Source organism: Hypanus sabinus, chromosome 2 (genome assembly GCF_030144855.1).
Source record: "Hypanus sabinus isolate sHypSab1 chromosome 2, sHypSab1.hap1, whole genome shotgun sequence".
NCBI lineage: Eukaryota > Metazoa > Chordata > Chondrichthyes > Myliobatiformes > Dasyatidae > Hypanus > Hypanus sabinus.
The window spans coordinates 34,518,235-34,523,185 of NC_082707.1; positions in this window are offsets into that span (position 1 = coordinate 34,518,235).

Below are 4,951 nucleotides of genomic sequence, written 5' to 3' on the forward strand. Positions count from 1 at the left end.
CTGCAGGACCGGACGGCATCCCAGGGCAGGTACTCAAGATGTGCACGGCACAACTGGCAGGTGTGTTTACAGACATTTTTAATCTCTCCCTCTCCCAGTGTCGAGTGCCCTCCTGCTTCAAAACATCCGCCATTGTCCCTGAACCTAAAAAGACCAAGGTAACATGTCAGAACAACTGGCATCCTATCACACTCACCTCAATAATAAGCAAATGCTTTGAGGTGCTGGTCAAGGATTACATCTGCAGCTTGCTACCACCCACACTGGACCCCCTACAATTCACCTAGTGACACAAACAATTGACAAATGACGCAATAGCCACAGCTCTACACACTGTCCTTACACATCTGGAGAAGAAGGATGTTTATGTGAGAATGCTGTTCTTGGACTACAGTTCAGCATTCAACACCATAATTCCCTCCGGGCTCAGCAGGAAGCTCAGTGACGTCGGCCTTGACTTGACCCTGCCTTGTGCAGCTGGATCCTGGACTTCCTGTCAGATCACCAGCAGGTGGTAAGAGTGGGCTCCCTCACCTCTTCCCCTCTGACCCTCAACACAGGTGCCCCTCCTGGCTGTGTCCTAAGCCCCCTCATTCACTCTCTGTATACCCATGACTGTGTCACCACCCACAGCTCCAATCTGCTAATTAAATTTGCTAACAACACTACATTGATTTGCCTTATCTCAAAAAATAATGAGGCAGTGTACAGAGTAGATGTCATCACCCTGACACAGTGGTGTCAAGAAAACAACCTCTCCCCCAATGTCGCAAAAACAAAGAAGCTGGTTGTAGACTACAGGAGGAATGGAAACAAGTTAACCCCGATTGACATCAATGGATCTGGGGTGAAGAAGGTAAACAGCTTTAAGATCCTTGGCATACACATCACTGAGAATCTCATATGGTCTGTACATACTGGCTGTGTGGTGAGAAAGACACAACAGCGCCTCTTTCACCTCAGACAGTTGAATAAGTTTGGTACGGGCCCCCAAAAGAACTTTCTACAGGGGCACAATTTAGAGCATTCTGATTGGCTGCATCACTGCCTGGTATGGGAACTGTACCTCCCTCATTCGCAGGACTCTACAGAGAGTGGTATGGACAGCCCAGCACATCTGTAGATGTGAACTTTCCACTATTCAGGATATTTATAAAGACAGGTGTGTTAAAAGGACCTGAAGGATCACTGGGGACCCGAGTCACTCCAACCACGAACTGTTCCAGCTGGTACCGCAGCATAAAAGCCAGGACCAACAGGCTCCAGGACAGCTTCTTCCACCAGGCCATCAGACTGATTAATTCACACTGATACAATTGTATTTCTGTGTTATATTGCCTGTCCTGTTGTACGTACTATTTATTACAAATTACTATAAATTGCACATTGCACATTTAGATGGAGGTGTAATGTAAAGATTTAAACACAAAGTGCACTGCAGATGCTGTGGTCAAATAAAGACGTAGAAAAAAGCCGGATGAACTCAGGTCGGACAGCATCCATTGACTGCTTCTTTCAACAGATGCTGCCCGACCTGCTGAGTTCACCTAGCTTTTTTGTACATCTTAACGTAAAGATTTTTACTCTTCATGTATATGAAGGATCTAAGTAATGAAGGAGGGAGAGTAGTCAGGTGCTTTGGTACTAATGACATAGGAAGGAAAAGCAGAGGTCCTGAAAAGAGATTTTAGAGAGCTAGGTAGAAAGCTGAGAAGCAGGACCTCCAGCGTAGTAATTTCTGGATTGCTGCCTGTGCCACACACCAGTGAGGGTAAAAAAAGGATAATTTAGCAAATAAATGCATGGCTGAGAAGCTAGTGCAGGGAGCAGGGCTTCAGGTTCTCAGTTCATTGCAATCTCTTCTGGGGGAGGTATGACCTGTTCAAAAATGACAGGTTGCACCTGAACGGGGGGGAGGAACCAATATTCTCGCGGGGACGTTTGTTAGAGCTTTTGAGTAAGGTTTAATCTAATTTGGGAGGGGTGCGGGAACCAGAATGAAGGGACTCAGGATAGGACAGATGGTGAAAAACCAAGGGTAGTGTGCTGTCTGTCAGAAAGGGTAGGCAGATGATCGGACATAATTGCAGCCAGCAGGGTGAGTATCAGTGCTTTAGAGATGCAGAATCAAAAAGGGTAGCAAATACAGTACTCAAAATGTTTTATTTCAATGCATGGAGAATAAGAAATGGAGTACAAGATCATGGTGGATGATGCCGTGGCCATTGCTGGATTGTGGCTGAAGGGTGGTTGTAGTTGGGAGCTGAATGTCCAAGGTTACACATTGTATCAGAGGGCTAGAAAGGTATGCAGAGGGGGTGGTGTGGTTCTGCTGGTAAAGAATGGCATCAAATCAGTAGAAAGGTGCGACATAGGATTGGAAGATGTTGAATCCTTGGGGATTAAGTTAAGAAACTGCAAATGTAAAAGGATCCTGATGGCAGTTATCTACAGGCCTCCCAACAGCAGCTCGGATGTGGACCACAGATTACAACAGGAAGTAGAAGGATGTGTCAAGTGGGCAATGTTATGATAATCATGGGAGATTTTAACATGCAGGTTGATTGGGAAATTACAGTGGTATGAGAGAGGAGTTGGCCAAAGTAAATTGGATGGAGCTGCTGGCAGGGATGTCAGCAGAGTAGCAATGGCATGAGTTTCTGAGAAAAATGAGGAAGGTGCAGGATAGATGTACTCCAAAAGTGAAGAAATACTCAAATGGCAAAATAGTACAACCATGGCTGACAAGGGAAGTCAAAACTAATGTAAAAGCAAAAATTAGCACGAAGACAGAGGATTTTGAAGCTTTTAAAACCCTACAGAATCATTAGGAGGGAAAAGATTGAATATGCAAGCCAGCTAGCAAACAATATCAATGTGGATAGTAAAAGTTTTCTCATGTATGTAAAAAATAAAAGAAAGATGAGCTTGGATATAGGACTGCTAGAAAATGAGGCTGGAGAAATAATAACAGAGGACAAGGAAATGGCAGATGAACTAAAGGAGTCTTCACTGTAGAAGACACTAGCGGTGTGCCAGATGTTGAAGGGTGCGAGGGAAAAGAAGTGAGTTCATCACTGTCTGGTACGGAGAGGCTACTGCAGAGGAGCAAAAGAAGTTGCAGAGGGTTGTAAACTTAGTCAGCTCTGTCCAGGACACCTTCAGGGAGCGGTGTCTCAGAAAGGCAGCGTCCATTATTAAGGATCTCCAGCACTCAGTTTCTCACTGACACCATCAGGTAGGAGGTACAGAAGCCTGAAGACTCAGCAATTCCAGAACAGCTTCTTCCCCTTTGCCATCTGATTCCTAAATACACATTGAACCCTTGGACACTATCTTTTTTAAAAAATACATAGTATTTCTGTTTTTTGCATGATTTTTAATCTATTCAATACACGTATACTGTATAAAGTATACTGAATAATATTTACTTATTATTTTAATTTTTTTCTAGATTATGTATTGCATTGAACATCATATGCCAGTGATAATAAACCTGATTCTGATACTATTACAAGGAAGGTGCTTAAAAAGCTGAAAGATGTAAGGATGCATAAGTCACCCAGATCCGATAGACTGCACCCCAGGGTTCTGAAAGAGGTAATGGTAGAGATTGTAGAGGCATTAACAATGATCTTTCAAAATCATTGGACTCTGGCATGGCACCAGAGGACTGGGAAATTGCAAGTGTCACTCCACTCTTTAAGAAAGGAGGAAGGCAGCAGAAAGGAAATTATAGACCAGTTAGCCTGACCTCAGTGGTTGGGAAGATGTTGGAGTCAATTGCTAAGGATGAGGTGATGGAGTACTTGGAGACACAGGACAAGAATGGACAAAGTCTGCGTGGTTTCCTTAAGGGGAAATCTTGCCTGATGAACCTGTTGGAATTCTTTGAGGAGATTACTCGTAGGATAGATAAAGGAGATGTAGTGGATGTTGTATATTTGGACTTGCAAAAGGCCTTTGACAAGGTGGCACACATGAGGCTGCTTACCAAGTTAAGAGCCCATGGTATTACAGAAAAGTTACTGGCATGGTTAGAGCATTGGTTGATTGGTAGAAGGCAGCGAGTGGGATTAACAGGATCCATTTCTGATTAGCTGCAAATGGCTAGTGGTGTTCCACAGGGGTTGGCTGTTGGGCCTGCTTCTTTTTATGCTGTATATTAATGGTGGAATAGATGGCTTTGTTGCCAAGTCTGCAGATGATACAATGATTGATGGAGGGGCAGGTAGTGTTGAGGAAACAGGTAGGCTGCAGAAGGACTTAGACTAATTAGCAGATGTGGTAAATGAAATACAATGTTGGAAAATGCATGATCACGCACTTTGATAGTAGAAATAAATGTGCAGACTGTTTTCTAAATGGGGAGAAAATTCAAAAATCTGAGAGGAATGGGAGTGGAAAAAAGAATCAGCCGTGATTTAATTGTGGAGCAGACTCGATGAGCCAAATGGCCTAATTCTGCTCCTATGTCTTATGGTCTTACTAGTCCATGTCCAGCTATTATTCCTCCTGATCTCATCAATCTGCACCGAGACCATAGTCCTCCATCTGCCTCCCATCCATGTACCTATCCTAATTTCTCTAAAATGTTGAAATCAAACACACGTCCACCATTTCAGGCGGCAGCATGTTGCACACCCTCAAAGTTAAAGGTTCCTAACCTGGGGTCCACAGACCCCTTACTGAATGGTGTTGGTCCATGGCATAAAAGATTGGGGACCTATGCTATCAGTGAAGAAGTCCAACCCCCCACCCATGTTCCCCTTAAACATTTCACCTTTCTACCTTAACCCATGACCTCCAGTTCTAGTCTCACACAACCTCAGTGGAAAAAGCCTGCTTGCGTTATCTATACCCTTCAGAATCTGCTTTGATGTTATATGGCACAGCACTTAATGTACCACAAATACAGTTGTGCAATAAACCTCACATGAATCTTGTGTAA